Source organism: Pinus tabuliformis, chromosome 4_2 (genome assembly GCF_031772625.1).
Source record: "Pinus tabuliformis cultivar Carrire ecotype Pingquan chromosome 4_2, CPIR1, whole genome shotgun sequence".
In the NCBI taxonomy this organism is placed as follows: Eukaryota; Viridiplantae; Streptophyta; class Pinopsida; order Pinales; family Pinaceae; genus Pinus; species Pinus tabuliformis.
Window position 1 is genome coordinate 393,985,887 of NC_142304.1, and position 18,523 is coordinate 394,004,409.

Genomic DNA, 18,523 nt, shown 5'->3' on the forward strand with positions numbered 1-18,523 from the left:
TTGGTTGAAAGATGCTCGAAAATTCCATTGGGCATGGAGTCATAAGATTTGGGTAATCAATTACAAAATGAAAAAGTAGCTCTTACAGGGAAGGGTAGGAAAGATATTGGATCCTATAAAGTGTTTGTTGTGTGAATAGGAGGAATATGATTTAAGCTCAATTAAATATAGAGCATACTAAGTTGAATTCTATACTTAATATCATAAAGAAAAAATTGATATTGTTAACAAGCTAGAGAAGAGTACACTTAAGAAAATTCATTCCTTAATCTTCTTTCAACAATAAATAGGGAAAAAGCATATGGAAATAGAGAAAAGACACAATTTTACAGAAGAAAACACATCATCAATTGCTTGACAAAGGAATCCTAGAACAAATGTCTCTGTATTTATGTAAATTGATCACTTTGAGTACACTCCACAACTTACATCAATTTACAAATATTTTCTTCATGCACAATCCAATTCTTACTAAGTCTTGTTACAAAATATTTATAGACTTCCTATTGAACTAACTTCAGATTCCAAAAAGGAATTGATTGCGAAATAATTATCTAACAAAATTACATATATTTCTGAAACAAAACTAGAAAATAGAAGTTCTAGACAAATTCAACTATTTGTTGAAAATTTGAAGGAAATAAGTTGTTGACTGTGGCTAATTTACATCTCCTTTTGTTTGTCTTATTGAAATAATTGTATGTCTTATGTTTATCCTTATTGGACTTACTCCAACAATTTGTCCCATCACTCTTCACTTAGGATAGAAAAATTCACCATCTTTCTAAATCTTCCATCTACCCCAGTGTAAGTCTGGAAAGTTGGTTTATTAAAAAAAAATTGATGAATCTCATGTTTAATATTTAAATCAAACTGCGGGCCGTCTAGAAAGGCTTCTCCACTGATAGATCCCTTTTAATTTGTAAACTTAGATCCATTTGAAGCTATGTTGCATAATTGTCCTTGGTATTTTTCTAATTCGATCAATTTTCCATTAGATTTTTTGATAGTGCGATGTCCTTTCCCTTGAAACAAAGTAAATGTCTTGTAAAATTTCCTGACTTGTAACTCCAGTTCTTTACACTTTTTCTCCAACTACACCACCAAATTATTCTTAGTCGTAACTCTTTTGACTTCCATCACTATCTTTGTCCTATCCTTAATCTTCAACTCCTCAAGCTCATCTTTGTTTTCAGAATTTAGCATTCTTATCATTTTTTGTGCTTCTTCTGGCTTATGCTCAATATCAACTTTGGTTTTTTCCACTATTTATTTAACTCTCTGGACGAGTTTCTCTTGTTCAAAATTTATTTGAATTGATGGCCACAACTTAGTAACATTAGCATTCATATTGTGCCAAATGCTACGTTTTGCTTCTGGCCACATCTGAGTAATGATAGATTGATCTTCATACTTCTAAATATGTTGAATCAATTTGAAATTATTTTGCAATTCTACCAAGTATGAATTTTCTTCCTTAATCTTGTCTTCTTCCATCTTGTTCAGTTCTACTGTCAATTTCTCCACTTCTTTATTTGTCAATGATAATTCCCCCAAAGATTGAGCTAGCTTTTCTAAGGAATCAGAAACTAATGCTTGTGTTGTTAGCTGGGTTACACTACCTTTTGTTGATGTTCTTGCTGCCTACCATTGCTCTTTTTCTTTCAGTAATGCTTCCATCTATTGTTCCATTTTCTAAATTTGAGCATTGCGTTCTACAACTATTATGAAAAACTTTTCTTTCTCCATGTTTAAACTAGTGACTTCCTTAGCCCGAGGTTATTCCGTAGTTGGAATTTTGAGTTGTTTCCTTACAGCTTGAATGTCTGCATTCTTGTTCTTGATTATATCCTATGTTTCCTTGAAATTACTATGATCATATCCTAGCTTGACAACCAAATATTCTAATGTCTTAATCATGGTGTCTTTGGCTAAAGAAGACCTTCTCTCAATCTTCAACTATGAGTTCATATTATTTAAAGAAACCTGCAATTTAGAGGCAGCCATAGCTGAGTTGGTTAGAGTTGAGTATATTATCTCACCTGCCTGCTTATGCAAATTGATATAATAGATTGCATGAACATGTTTAGTATCAAATGAAAACATGGATGCATTGTAGTCTTCAACGCCTTTGAGGGCTAGCACTTTGGGCTCCAGAAAGGGCATTTGAAACTGCCCTTTTTCGAGTAAAATGTAGAAAACAAGCTATGTTTAGTGGTTGTCGTTTGTTTCAGAATTCTGAGTATGTTGAAGCTTTGAGAGATTCATTCTTCAATTTTATCTCTGTGTACCTTGTGAAATTCTTGGCTTTGGTGGAACCTTAGAGGTAGTAGAGATAGGAGACTCAGCGGTATCATCTACATATAGGAAAGAGGTGGTAGGAATGTTTGTCAAAACAAAAGTCATCTTCTCCTACGCATCCCTTTCTTTTGAAGACTCTTCTTGAATAGTGAGCACCTGAGGATCAATATTACTATCAGTCTTGGTAGTGGCCTATGTATCCTTCTTCCTTCTCTTAAATACAACAAAATTTGTAGCATGTGTTTCTGAATTTGTAGGGGACATGATTTGTCATCTTGATCTATTTGTATTTAGGAATATGAGTTTGTAAATAATATTAACTAACTAAATGTTCTATTGCTTCATGTAATGTGTTTTCTTCCCATTCCTCTTGGTTAGCATACTGCATTATTTCTAACCTTGGTGTATGTGGATATGGAGTGCTCTTCTGTTCAACTCTCAGGTTCAAAACTATCCCTAAAGGATCATAATAACAAGCGAAGCTTGGTTTGAACTTCATCTTCTTTAAAGTTTCCTCCACTTCCTTTGTTCTTGCTCTAGTATTCACAATATAAGGGCTTATATGTGCCTTTAGCTTAAATTCTGCCTTCTTCTTATTGGATACAAAGTGTAATTCATCCATGTTCAACATCTCTCTAGCATACTCCAAGGTGAAAATTATCACTGGCTCAAATACTGATAATCTATAAGGAGGGAGCTCACATCCATAAATTATGATCTCTATATAGTTTTGGTAGAAATACTAGTATCCAACCTTTGACTGTTCTAAGAGGTGCAGAACTTTCTTGATTTCAGGACATATTCTTGGTATAATATCACTACATAATAAACATAAAGAAGTGTGAAGGAACTTATCTACAAAATGTGTATTTGTGTACTCATATGAATTCCTTCTGACTAGAGAAGTCTAATGAATGACTAATAAAGGAGTACCATGCTCGTCCATCTTCTACAATTGAAACTTGAATATGTCTACCTAGTAAAATAACATTAAATAAACCAAAACTGGCTGGTGTTTGAACACAACTTCAACTATGAACTTCAAAAAATGCTCATGTATGATATCTAACAAATACTGACTATAATTGAACGAAAGTGAATGATTTTAACCAATTGTTGTTGAGTTAAATTATAGACTTATAATTTACTAACATAAATTATCAACCAAGGGTAAGTAAACTTGTGAGATGTCTTGCAAAATATATGTAGGCTTGATACCTCAAGTGCTTCTTGATTAAATCAGTCACATATACACAACACTAATTCCTCTTGTCTACATCAACACTTAGCATCAAAGGCTATAGAGTGGATTCACCTCCCTCTACAGCTCTGATATTGCTGATGTTGATTAGAAAAGATTAAAGATCAAACACATAGGCAAAAGAAACCAATTTGACAATGGAGAGCTGAAACTGATTAAATGAATCACATAAATCTTAACCATAAATCAATTGATGTATGTTGCTAAATCAGAAAGGAGAACACTAGTTGTGTAACAACAATATCACTACATAAACATAATTAAAGAAATACGCTAGTACTACTAATGGAGTTGTGAGTAAAGGGGGCCCTCCCTTACTCACAACCCCTTCAATATTAAAAGGGTTTACTCAATAAAATGAACATAACATATAGCTTGTATTAATATGGAAAATATCACAGTCTTATACAATCTAATGTGCTGATAAGCCAACCAACCCCCTTACACATATAATGTAATAATATTTATACAAGTTTGCAGGCATATGATTTTCATGAATAAGGAAAAACTACTTGTTGAACTATCTACTATTATTATAGGTACAAAATATCAAAAATAGCTCTGCTGAGTCTGATCCATGACTGAAAGCATGGATCAGACTATTTCGCTACACTTGCTGGAGCTTTTCCTCATGCGACCAACAAGAAGGAGATTGGAGATATGGGTGGATTTGATGATAAATATGGACCAGCTAATGGACAGAGTCCATGTAGGCAGATTTCCCCACAAAACCTATGTTCCAGTTTGTTATGAGATTAATTGACACATATCAAATTGCCAACTTTGTTGCAGGAAATTTGGACAGTTGCAAGAAATCTAGACGGTTGCAGGAAATTTGGACAGTTGCAAGAAATCTATACGGTTGCAGGAAATCTACACATGCGGGAATTTGTGAAGCATCTGCGGGAAAATAGCGACCGCAATATGTCTACAGGAAATGGTAGAGTTGCTTTGAATCAGCATTAGACTTCAATCATTTGACTTGATAATTTCAATAAGGAAACATTTAGCTTAAGGAACTGCTTAAGAGTAAGATAAAATGACAATTCTTAAGTTAATTTGCATACCTTAAGCACATAGTATCCTTTTGGCCAAAATCTAGATAATATGGTTGAAATAGTTATAACTAGGGGTGAAATAGAGTTCGAAAATGGGAAAACAAGGTCCTGGAAAGCTGTCAAAATTGAGAAAAACTCGGACTCAACAATTACAAAAACAGATAAAAATCGTAAAACTATTAGGATATTCTGACACATAGGAAATAGTTAAGTATAACTTGGTCTAGTGTAGAGTTAGGTAAAGTGTGTTTCTTTACTATGTACATTTGTAACTTACAATCCGATGGTCATTATATGTTCTAGACATGAAGTGATCTGATGGTTCACTCTCTCCTCGGTATTATTGACGCTCCATTTGTGGCTTAACACACGATTGGTCCATGATCTCTATTTAAAGAGCATGGAGCGTCATTTTTAGCGTGACAGTTCATGAGAGAAGATCATGTAAATTTCCTTTCTTTTATTAATAAATTGCCTGAGGTGGCCACGTTGGCTCAAGCCGTGGACTATTTCCCTATTCGAGGGTTTTAACCACGACAAGAATACTGGTGTATTGATCTGTGATCTATTTGTGAGTGGTGTCCTTTGGTGTTCTATCTAAGGAACTTACCCTGTAAATTCTTACATGGTACCAGAGCTATTTGAGGGCCACATCCATTGGTGATCCGAATCGGAAGCGATACAACTGCATCCGACTGTCGTTTTCTAGATCTACTATTTCTAAGTGCTTTTGGGCCGAGAGGACTGCGCTATTGTGTTAGGAGAATCTGTCCTAGTGAGAAACCCCTTTTGTTTCACACGAAAATCTTTGTGGTAGCCCTAGCTACGTCATTTTTAAGATAAGGAGGTATACAGTGTTTATTTGCAGTGTTAGTTATTTATCTCTCTGTTTTTTATTACTAGAACTATACATTTCATTTCTACGTATGCTCATTTCCCCATGACTCTATGCGATCTGGGCAAATTAAAAACAAAAAGGAAGGATTTTTCTCATGCGTATGCTCTTTTTCGCTGCACCTAAGTGTGATCTCAGAAAATTAGAAACATTGAGGAAAATATTTAGTTTTTGGTGAAAGCTAACTTCAAGCCATAAGGTTTGGTTTCTTTTATATGTCTGTGTTGGGTTGTGTGGTCTTTTTTTGTAGGAAAAAAAAGATTTTTCAAGTAAGCACGCACCCCAAAGCTTCAGTGATTAAAAAAAAAAAAAACCTTTCCTCTTTTCCAAAAATTACTAACCATTTAAACTAGCTCACTTTGTCCACAGTTACTTTATGAGAATACATGTCTTGAGTTCAAGTCTTTCTTTCTGTTGAGTTACTTTTTCAAAAAACACATGTAACTTATGTTTTAAAGTTACTTTATGTAAAAGTGTTCTCACCCATTATAAAATGTGAGTCACTTATAATTCTAAAGTCTCTTTATCTTTTATTTAAGTTACAATTTAGTGGGTAGCTCATAAAATACCATTGTAAAAGTGACTTTCACTTATTTATAAACGTGGGTCACATAAAATATTTTTTAAAGTGAGATAATTAGATTAAGTTTGGAAAGATGGGGGGGTTTTAAATATAACATTATCATTCACTTCCGCACATTCACGCACTTCGTTGGCATCTTCAACATTTTTTTTTCAAAAAACCATAACTTGTTCATCCGGAAGCCATTTTCTGAGCCGTTTTTTTAATTTCCCTAATTTTTTGAGATATTTCCATCGCCAACACTTAATTTCAGCATATGTAGCTTCAGTTTTTGTTAAACATGGAAAATTCATGCCAAGTTATTTTTGACAACACCAACTACTTCCAATGGTGGTCCTACATTGTGGATTTACTTAGAAGTAAAAGTCTTTACAGAATATCCTCAAGCCAGGAAACTAAATCTAAAGATGAAGATAAGGCAGCCAAATGGGAAAATATGTAAGATCAAGCACGTGGGTTGATAGGGATTTCTATTTCTCCAAACCTTAGATTTCATATCGCAGAACTTGATACCCCTAATGAAGCAATGAAACAACTCATTAAAGTTTTTGGAATTAAAAGATGAAATTAGAGCCCATCAAATCGAAAATGAGTTGCTTATGTTGGACCCCAACAATTTTTCTTCCATTGTATATTTTTTGTCCAAGTTCAAGACCCTTAGACTTCTCTTGGAAGGTGTTAAGGTTAAGAAATAATACAGTAGCCTTATCTATTTCATTCTTACTAAGTTGGGACTAGCCTACTCTGTGTTTGTTTCCACCTTACATTCTACTAGAAAAGCCTTCATTTCTCAAGGACAAGACTACAAGTCCCCCTCTTTTGATTCCTTTTGTGATTCTTTAATAAGATAGCAAGGAAAACTCTTACATCTTCGTCTTTTAATCCTGGAAACTCTTCTAACAAAGCCTTAGCTTCCCAACAACAACCAAATTCAAAGAATCCTAAGAAGAAGTATCCTAAAAACAATGGTGCTAAACCAAACAGGGGTCCTGAGAAATCTCAGTCTCACAATGAAAAATCAATTCAACAAAATGATAAGGAAAATAAAAACAAAGGGAAGAAGACTGATAGACATTGCAAATTTCGTAATTGAGACAGCCATGTAGAATCCAAATCCTTTAAGAAGACGGAAGCCTTGGAAGCATCAATGGAGAAGCATAACATCCATTTGGAGCACTTTTCAAATTCAACTTCATCTTTAGGAATAAAACGTTTTGCATGTGGTTGTCAAGCATCTCAGTCTGGCTATTCACTAAATGTATCTTGTTCTTCTTATTCTCATGAGTGGCTCATTGATTCTAGAGCTTCTTATCACATGGCCAAAAACAAAGTCGTGTTTTCTTCTTTAAATGATTGTAAAACCAAAAATAGATATGTTATTGATGATAGATCTCTTAGCGTTGTAGGGACTGGAGCTGTTCATCTAGAAAATGGTCAATTTAATAATGTATTATGCGTTCCAACCTTATCCTACAACCTTCTATCTTTATTTCAGATAACTCATTTAGGTGAAGGTAAAACCGTTGAATTTTCACCTCACGGTGTTGTAATTAAGGACCTAAGAGATCCTAGACAGACTTTAGCTACTGGCATTGCTGATGATTCTACAAGGTTGTATAAATTTAACAACTTTGGGTCACCAACTCTTTCCTGGGTATTTGTTGCTCATAATGATGAAGTGAGAAAACTTTGGCATGAACGATTTGGTCACTTAAACTATCGCTCCCTTCAAAATCTATGTAAAGAAAATATGGTGACAGGTCTTCGTATGGTATCTTGTAGAGATGGTGTTTCTTCCGAATGTGTACTTGGAAAACATCAGGATAGTTTTAAAAAATGTGCCTCTTGGCACGCCTTAGCCCCTTTATAGCTTGTGCATAGTGATTTATGTGGTCCACTTCCAGTTGTTTCATTCTATGGCTACAAGTATTTCTTAACTTTCCTTGATGACTTCTCCAGACGCACTTTGGTATACTTCTTAAAACTCAAGAGTGAAGTATTTAACATGTTCATGGCCTTTAAGGCCTTTGTTGAAAAGCAATATGGACATCAAATTCTTAAGCTAATATTTGATAATGGCAGAGAATATGTTAACAGCAAATTCATCAACTTTTACACTGAGAATGGAATTCAAATGCAACATATTGTTCCATATACTCCACAACAAAATGGTGTAACTGAAAGGAAGAATCACGCCTTAAAGGAAATGGCTAATTGTAGGCTTCAATCTAAAGGACTTAGTCTTAACTTTTGGGCAGAAGAAATTAACTGTGAAAATTACATTGTAAATCACACTCATACTAAGGTTTTAAAGAATATCACTCTAGAATAAGCATGGAGCTCAATTAAACCAGATGTAAGTCACTTTCGTGTTTTTGGAAGTGAAGCATGGGCCCATATTCGAGATGAGAAACATAAATCTTTAGAACCTAAGAGTGAAAAATATATTTTTGTTGGATATTCTGAAGATGTAAAAGGATATAGACTTATTCCACTTAAGTCCAAAAATGTTATCAATAGAAGAGATGTAAAGTTTGATGAAAATATATCGGCCTACGAGCCTAGTTTGGCAAATGTACCACCTCTCTCTATCCCTTCTACTTCTAGAAATATTTCTTCTTCAGATGATGCCGGCGAGGATGAAAATCCACCCCCACCTTCTTAGGATCCTCCTTTAGCTCCTTAGCTTAAAAAATGGGTTTGTGCTACTCGGGATGCAACAGGTTCTCTTGCAAGTGATCCTACGGATCAATGACGTACATGTTCTCAATTCGATAGAACCTATTCTTTACTGGATCAAGCTTCAATGAATTATGATCCTAACACCTTTGCAGAAGATTCAGGATATCCAGATTGGGTGCAACTATGAATGTAGAATATCGTTCATTCTTGGCAAATGATACATGGGATCTTGTTCCTCTTCCAAAGGGATGAAAACTTGTTAGATGAAAATCTGTTTACAGAACCAAGTATGGACTAGATGTAAAAGTTGATAAACATAAAGCTCGTCTTGTGGCTAAGGGTTTTTCACAAGATGAAGGCATTGACTATACTAAAACCTTCTCCCATGTTGCCAAAATGAACTCTATCTGACTTGTTCTTTCCTTTGCTTCCTCTTTCAAATGGGAAGTCCATCAAATGGATGTTAAATCTGCCTTTTTGAAAGGGGACTTGCATGAAGAAATCTCTATGGAGCAACCTCCTGGCTTTATACAAACAGACTCCAGCGTCGTATGTCAACTTAAGAAATCCCCTTATCATCTCAAGCAATCCCCTAGGGCTTGGTATGCCAAAATGGATAGCTTTCTTTTAGATACTAGATTTTCTAGGTGTTGTTCTGACAATAATGTCTACATCAAGAAAGTGGGTAAGTCTCTTATCATTCTTTCTCTTTATGTTGATGATTTTATCCTTACTGGTAACGATCCCAACCTTATAAACTGCGTGAAGTCTAACCTTAAAAAGCAATTTGAAATGACAGACTTAGGACACTTGCATTATTTTCTTGGTCTTCAAGTCTTTCAATCCAAGGAAGGTGTTTCCCTTTCCCAGTCCAAGTATGCCTATGACTTTCTACGCCACTTTCACATGGAAGACTATATGCCAACCCCTTCTCCCTTTTATTCTAGAGTCAAAATTTCAGTCACTTGTACTTCCCCTAAAGCTGATGCTACCTTATATTATCAACTTGTAGGAAAACTTTTGTATCTAACCCATACCCATCCCAACCGTTCCTTAGTTGTTGGCCTTATTGCTCGGTTTATGCAAAACCCACATGAAAGTCATTGGAAAGTAGCTAAAAGAATAATTCATTATGTTCAAGATATAGTTTAGTTTGGGATTCATTATAGTGTAGATTCATCTCCTCTATTGGTTGGTTTTACTAATTTCGATGGTGATCCTGATGATCGGAAGTCTACTGCAGGTTATGTGTTATGAAACCAGCTCAAGAAAATATAGAAAAGATAGATCAACGCCTTAGAATTCAGCCTCTTCGAGGGGGCAACCTCCTTTACATTACATAAATGAACAATTCTTGGATGATACAAATGACAAAACCTCCTTTCTATATATAGGAGTCTAAGGAGTCACAATATAATCCAGCCGACCTAACAATAATAATATAAAGCCACAAAAATAACAATATGGGGGTAATAGGGGCACAACAATATAAATAAGGGGTATAACTACAATAGTAATGGGGTAATCACTAGTATTATAGGGACCCAACATGCCCCTCTCCTTCAAAAAAGTGTTGTCCTCAACGCTTGAGTAGTTCTGGATACTTCTGCATAAAATTCTCATCCTCCCATGTGGAATCTTCAGCGGATAATTCCTTCCACTTGATAAGATACTCTCAAAATGATCGATTTCATAGCTGTCGAGTTCTTGTTTCTGTGACTGCTTCTGGTTCCAATATAATTTTTCCTTCCTCGCCAAGTTCTGGCAATATTGTTTGAATTGGGAGCTTGTCACCTATAACCTTCTTTAAACATGAAACATGGAAAACTGGGTGCAATCGAGAAGCTGCAGGAAGCTCCAATTTGTATGCCATAGTACCAATCTTTTGCAACACCTTGTACGGACCATAATACTTTGGTGATAATTTATTATCCTTCTTAGCTTGCTTTAGGGACATTTTCTTATATGGTTGTAGCCGTAGGAATAACCAATCACCTACATCAAAACTTCTTTCACTGCGATGTTGATCTTCCTGTTGTTTCATTCTATTTTGTGCCAACACAAGGTTATCCTTTAAGAGTTGGAGGACTTGTTGTTGATGTTCGATGTGATGTTCCACTGCTTGAACCTTAGAATTTTCTCTTAAATATGATGTGATGGATGGTGGTTGATACCCATAAAGTGCCATAAATGGGGTCATTTTTGTTGCTGTATGGAAGGAAGTGTTATACCACCATTCAGCCAGAGGCAACCATTTGACCCATTGTGTCTGTTTATCAGATACAAAGCAACGAAGATATCCTTCCAAACATTTGTTTATCATCTCAGTTTGCCCATCAGATTGAGGATGATAAGATGAGCTATGAGCTAACTGAGTACTAAGACAAGAAAATAATTTTGTCCAAAAATTTCCAGTGAAAATGGGATCTCTGTCACTTACAATAATCTTTGGGTTTCCATGTAGCTTTTGAATTGTTTCCATAAATGCAGTAGAAACTGTACTGGCTTTAAATGGATGTGATAATGCACAAAAGTGTGCATACTTGGTAAGTTTGTCAACTACCACCATGATGACACTCTTTCCCTCAGACTTGGATAAACCTGTGATAAAATCCATTGAAACCTCCTCCCAATGTTGGCTTGGAATGGATAAAGGTTGTAATAGACCCGGTGTCTTAATTGTTTCAACTTTATTTTGCTGGAAAACCAAACATTCCGCCACAAACTTTTGAATATCTGATTTAAGGCCATCCCCAAAAAATTCCTTCTTAACCCTGTGGTAAGTTTTTAAAAATCCTGAGTGCCCTCCTAAGGGAGAAGTGTGCAATTCCATAAGAATATTTTGTTTTAGCTGGGAATTCTTACAGAGGTATAAGCGATCTTTGTACCATAACGAATCATTTTGCCAGCTAAATGTATCAGAAGTACTGGAATCTTGTTGTAGCTTTCGAATAAGTGCCCACACTTCTTCGTCATTCTTCCATTCCTCCCTTGCTTCGTTTATCCAATCTGGTTGGATAATAGAAATGGCACACAACAATGCTTCCACATCCTCATCCTTTCTTGAGAGTGCATCTGCCACCACATTTTTCTTCCCTTTTTTGTAGATGATTTCAAAGTCATAACCCAACATCTTTGTGACCCACTTTTGTTGCTCTTCAGAGGATAATCTTTGTTCTAAAAAGTATTTAAGGCTATCATGATCCGTTTTTACCTTGAAGTGTCTTCCCATTAGGTAGGGTCGCCATTTCTTAAGTGCATGGAGTATTGCCAACATTTCCTTCTCATAAATAGCTTTGCTTAAAAACTTTCCCTTGATTGGACGACTTTCAAAAGCAATGGGTTTTTCATCTTGCATTAGAACAACACCAATTCCATTTCCTGAAGCATCACATTCCACAATAAAGGTTTTTGTGAAGTCCGGTGTAGCTAAGACTGGTGCTTGGCACATTGCCTCTTTAAGATGTTCAAAGGCCTTTGTTGCTTCCGGAGTCCATGAAAATGAATCTTTCTTCAATAATGTTGTTAGAGGTGCTGCTATTCTCCCATAATTCTTAACAAACTTGCGATAATACCCTGTCAACCCAAGAAATCCTCGCAGATGCTTTATGGATGTGGGGATTTTCCATTCCTTAATGGCTTTAATTTTGCTAGGGTCTACCTTAACTCCTTCATGAGATACAATATGACCCAAATATTCCACCTCCTGGACTCCAAAGAAACATTTTGATCTTTTTGCATATAATTGTTTCTCCTCCAATAGTTGTAGCACCCTGTCAACATGTTCAACATGATCCTTCCAAGACTTGTTGTAGATTAGTATATCATCAAAAAATACTAACACAAATTTTCTAAGGAATGGTTTGAAAATTGAATTCATCAAACCTTGAAATGTTGAAGGTGCATTGGTAAGGCCAAAAGGCATGACCAAAAATTCATAATGACCCTCATGAGTTCTAAATGCCATTTTTGGAATGTCTTCAATCTTCATTCTGATTTGATGATATCCCGAATGAAGATCCAACTTGGTGAAGTAAATTGATCCATGCAATTCATCCAGTAATTCATCAATAACAGGAATGGGGAACTTATCTTTAATAGTGAGCTTGTTGAGCTCCCTATAATCTGGACACATGCGCCATGATCCATCCTTCTTGTGCACCAATACTACTGGAGCTGAGAAAGAACTTTGACTCGGTTGAATTATACCAGCCTCTAGCATTTCTGCAACCATACGTTCAATTTCACTTTTTTGGACATAGGGATATCTGTACGTCCTGATGTTTGGAGGAACACTTCCTGGAATCAGATGAATAGCATGATCATGATCATGCATAGGTGGGAGACCTTTTGGAGTCTCAAATACCTTGGAATGATTGTCCAGGATTTTTTGGAGATCTGGAGAAATAGATGATTCCAATGTGGAAACATCTAGCGAACATAATTGTGCAATTACACCTCTTTGCTCCTTTTTTAGAAGCTTTTTCATGCCATTAGAGCTGATTATCTTTCCTGGTTTCCCTGAAATACCCCTTAATTCAACTTCCTTTCCTTCCGTAGAAAATTTGATGAAAATTTCTTGAAAATTAAAAGCTATTGTACCCAAGGATTGTAGCCATTGGACTCCTAGTACAACATCAGCACCTCCCATTGGAATGGAAAGCATTGGGCTAGTCAATACATATTCTCCCATGGATAGCTTGATATTATGGCACTTTCCAGAGCAATTTATTGTTCCTCCATTTGCAATCATCACTTGACACTCTGGTGCTGGATATAGGAAGCAATTCAATTCTTTTGCTACCCTACAATGAATAAAATTGTGGGTGCTTCCTGAATCAATCAACACTATTACCTTTTTCTTCTTGATTTGTCCTTCTATCTTGATGGTTTGAGGAGTGGTAATTCCCACCAATGCATTACAAGATATGGTCGGATTTATTTGTTCTTCATCTAGGCTTTGTTCCTGGAGTATATCTTCTTCTTTTGACCTTTCTTGCTCCTTTTCTTCTTCCTCTTCACAATCTATGTAGAATAATTTCTTCTCAGCACACTTATGACCTTTAGTGTATTTTCTATCACAACTGTAACAAAGCCCTTTTGCTCTTTTTTCTTCCAATTGTTTTGGTGTCAACCTTATAGGTTGTGGAAGAATAGGGGCAACAACACTTCCGTCTTTATAGTTGTGAATGGTATGCTTCCTGGTTGCCATAATTTTTCTTTCCATTTTTCTTGCTAACCTGAATGCCTTCTCTAATGAATCAGGTTCCCAAAGGCGAACATCATGTTGGATATTATCCTTTAAAGACCCTATGAACACATCAATCCTATGCTCCTCTGGAATATCTTTTACCCTTATGTTCAATTTTTGGAACTCCTCAATGTGCTCCATTACTGAACCCTTTTGTTTGAGACTTATCAATTGGCTAAAAAAAGTGTTGCTTTTTGTATCTTCATAATGTGCTATCAATTCTTCCGTAAAAATTGCCCAGGTGATAAATTGTTTACGAGAGCAAAGCCATTGATACCATACAAACTGATTTGATTCCAAATATGCAGTTTCCATACGTACCTTTTGTGCGTTTTGCACATTATTGAGATCGAAGAATTGCTCCATCTGTAATATCCATGTGGCGGGATCCTTGCCATCAAACTTCCTCATATCGATTTTTGGAATATGGTGATTCTTCGATCCAACATTAGCGTCTATGGAATCATGATTAACATTTATTTTGTTCTCATCATGAGTTTCCTTTACTACCTTTTCACCATTAGTGACCCTTTCTTGTAGCAACTTCTTCAATTCTTCCATGTCTGTCTTCAAATCTATCTTCAAATCTGCCATGTCTCTCTTCAAATCTGTCTTCGAATCATCCATCTTAGCTTCCATTCCATTTATCTTAGATTCCACGCCATTTATCTTAGATTCCACGCCACTTATCTTAGCTTCTATTAGCTTTTGTGAGCGTGACATTTGTTGCACTTGTTCTTGTAATTTTGATATATCATGTAGCATTTCTTCCTCTTCTTCATGAGTCATGCTAGAGCTTTCAGGTTCCTTACTAGGTGTTTGCATTCTCTTTCCTCGGGGCATCAGTTACTGATAATAATGCTTTACTATGCCCTTTGAATTCCGTTAAACCAAGCTTACACAATTTTTTTTTAAAAACTACACACCTTTTTCACTTTATAGAAGCCTGATATTGAATCTGATGTATCTCTGTAATTTTAGATCATCTAGTTCTAAAATTTCTACCTGTAGTAGCCTTCTGTGTCCTCTTTCCAATGCCACAAGTCTGAGCCAAATTGGATTCTCCAAGGAAGAGTTATGTGAAATCTCCCACAGTGACTTGCTTTTAGACTGGTTCAGTAGAGCGAACTTGTACGACATGCCATGAGTCACTGTTTCAACCTTTGAATTTGAAACACACATAAAAAAAACTACATTCTGGCCTCTTTCTATAACTTCTTACGAAATTTCAATCCGATCCCCAGAGAGAAAGTTATGATGATTTTCCCCAGGTCACCTGTTTTGAATGTAATTCATGAGTCTGCAAAAAGACCAACTTCCTCAGATCATATCTCCGTAAATATCACGTGAAAAGCTCTGAAATTCGGACCCAAGGTTCAGTGTGATTTCTTCTCAAATGGGTTTTTTTTGCGACTTTTGAAACGTCACAAAAAAAAGTTATAGCGAAAATGCCATGATGACCTGTTTGGAGCAGCGAAACCCTAGAATCCAAAGCTCTGATACCAAATGTTATGAAACCAGCTCAAGAAAAGATAGAAAAGATAGATCAACGCCTTAGAATTCAGCCTCTTCGAGGGGGAAACCTCCTTTAAATTACATAAATGAACAATTCTTGGATGATACAAATGACAAAACCTCCTTTCTATATATAGGAGTCTAAGGAGTCACAATATAATCCAGCCGACCTAACAATAATAATATAAAGCCACAAAAATAACAATAGAGGGATTCAATGGGGCACAGAAATAACAATATGGGGGTAATAGGGGCACAACGATATAAATAAGGGGTATAACTACAATAGTAATGGGGTAATCACTAGTATTATAGGGACCCAACATTATGTCTTCACCCTTGGTTCTAGACCTATTACATGGGCTTGCAAGAAACAAAGTGCTATTTCACTTTCTTTAGCAGAAGAAAAGTATCATGGCGTTGAAGAAGCTAGTAAGGAAGACCTGTGGCTTCATCATGTCCTGTCAAACTTTGGCTTTCAATAGCAGCATCCGACTACACTTTGGTGTGATAATCAATGTGCCATTCAACTATGCAAAGATCCAGTTCGACATCAGTGCAAAAAACACAATGAACTACACATTCAGTTCATCAGAAAGCTCATTCATGACCATGTTCTTGAAGTGAAATATTGTTCAACCGATGATCAATTTGCAAACATATTTAGAAAGGCTCTCACAGAAGTAAAGTTTAGTAAACTGTGATTTATGGTTGGATTTCAGGAAATTGTCACTAAGGGGATAGGTTCCAATGCCTCCTTCCTTCTCCTATTGTGTCATATTTGTACATCCTTCAATCTTATCCCAAGTTATTCTTAAGGGGGGATGTTAAGATATTCCGACACATAGGAAATAGTTAAGTGTAACTTGGTCTAGTGTAGAGTTAGGTAAAGTGTGTTTCTTTACTATGTAGATTTGTAACTTACGATTTGATAGTCATGATATGTTCTATACATGAAATGATCCGATGATTCATTATCTCCTCAGTATTACTGTTTGACCCGATTGGTCCATGGTCTCTATTTAAAGAGCATGGAGGGTCACTTGTAGGGTGACCGTTCATGAGAGAAGCTTATGTAAATTTTCTTTCTTTTATTAATACATTTCTTGAAGTGGTTGCGTTGGCATAGGCCATGGACTCTTTCCCTCTTTGAGGGTTTTAAGCATGTCAAGAATAATGGTGTATTGATCTATGATGTGTTTGTGAGTGGTATCCTTTGGTGTTCTATCTGAGGAACTTACCCTATAAATTCCTACAAAAACTACCTCATCAACCCATTGGTTTGTATGATAACCTAACAACCGAAAGACCATACAGATCACTTGTCTTGATATTTCAAGGAAGATAGAGGTAGAATATGATGGGTTTGTTTTGGGCAAACCAACATTTTCAGGTACAAAGAATTCAAAAATGTGAGTTCGTTGAGGGAAGGTAAGTTTCTTGTACAATTCCATTAGTGCATTAGTGGAAAATTGATGCAGGGAGATCTGAGGTTTTATCTGCAAGGCTTGGAAAATACTCTCTACAAGGCTTGGAAAATAATCTATGGGGAAATGGAAAAAAGGATCTCATTGCTTTGGGAAATCACTCCTTTCTAGCTTGGGAGGTGTCTGAGATGACACTAGGTAGAGAATCCAGGGAATAAATGAGTTTGGGGAAAGGTAAATTGGGGAAGGAAAGACTCCTAGATGCTCAATTCATCACTCTAGTCTAAGTATTTTTGTGTTTCCAAACTGTTGATATCATAGAGGCCAAAGTCACATTGGGTTTCAACAATTTTATACTCGGTGTCTACCAATGGATTTTTATCAAGATTAGGGACAATGGGTACTAGGGGATCTTCTTCAAGAATTTTTCCTTTTTCCTTATGCGAAGACATTTCGAATTACAGATGAAAAGATGGAAGAACGAAGATTTAAATAGGGGAAATGAAGGAACAGAGAACTACACCAGAAATTTTAGGGACAGAGCTACCAGGTGAATTGTTTAGCTAAAGGTTCTGAGGGAAATGACTTTCAAATTCACATTGGTAACTTCATAATGGCTTGATCCTGACCTGCACAATCCAAACAATGTTGAGAGGGAAAATCTACAGGTGTCTGAAGGCTTTTTATAGCTGGTGGGATAGGTGTTATAGAAAAATTGTTAATGTTTCAAGAGTGGAGCATTTATTTGTAACGTATCAGTTTGCTTGAGGATTTTTAATGCATAACATCTATTTACAAATTGGCGAGTGATTTGAAAGGCAACGGTCGAATGACGTGGATGACAGGAGGTGAATTGGATGACAGGAGGTGATGTGGGGCTACATGACTAGTGGAAGGGATGACAGATGGATGTGAGGGAACAGGCATGGAGGTGACGACAGAGAGGAGAGCGGGATGGTAGTTTTCAGGGTGAAGGGGGGATGGGGGTAAGAATGGTAAGTGGTATATGGAAGGTACCCCCCGAAAATTCCATGGAGTCAACACGTAATTTGGGGCAATATTATTTAAACTTCTTTTTGGGACCCCCCCCGCTCCCCTCATTAAGGTTCGATAGTCCGGGGGGGTCCAAAATCCATCTCCCACCATTGATACGGGTGGGTATCATCACCACCACTGATTTTTTCCCGTATTTTATTACAAATGACAAAATAATCTTTTCATACATTTGGAATTGATTCAACAATAAAAATTTAAACAAAATAATCGTGGTGACATTTAATTTAGTGTGCCCATACTTTGGGATTTTATTTTTATTTTTCTCATATATAATTTTTATTTACCTCCTTTTATTTTTTCTTTTCCTTTTTTGTTTATTTTTCTATATTTTCTATTTTTGTTTCTTTTCTTTTTCTTTTTCTTTTCTATTTTTTTATTTATTTTTCTTTTATGAGCTAAACAAATTTAAATTGAAAAATAACTTTTTACATTCATTCCATTGGGATGAATGGCCAATTAATCATACAGGACTACTATATCTATAGGACCCTAAC